Source organism: Grammomys surdaster, unplaced genomic scaffold, assembly GCF_004785775.1.
Source record: "Grammomys surdaster isolate TR1022 unplaced genomic scaffold, NIH_TR_1.0 436, whole genome shotgun sequence".
Taxonomy (NCBI): Eukaryota; Metazoa; Chordata; class Mammalia; order Rodentia; family Muridae; genus Grammomys; species Grammomys surdaster.
The window spans coordinates 43,201-43,536 of NW_021604855.1; positions in this window are offsets into that span (position 1 = coordinate 43,201).

Sequence of the window (336 nt, forward strand, 5' to 3'; positions counted from 1 at the left end):
AGAGAGAGAGAGAGAGAGAGAGAGAGAGAGAGAGAGAGAGAGAGAGAATGCTTGTGAGGTTTGAGAATGACCTTAGCATATTTATTGGAGGAAGATCTGTTGATTTTGAGAAATATATAGGATACTGTCAAGTGGGGAAACAAGACACAGAGGAATCTGAACTGAATCTCTCTACTCAGTACACTGATGTCTCCAATTCCCTAAGGGGGTATACTTTTCATTTCTTATTTTTCAATGTTCAGTCCCTGATTTAGCCCATAATGCTCTAATTCTGTATTGATCTCACATGCTACAATATAGATGTGTCAGGCCAGATGTGCCTAGTAATGAAAAAAT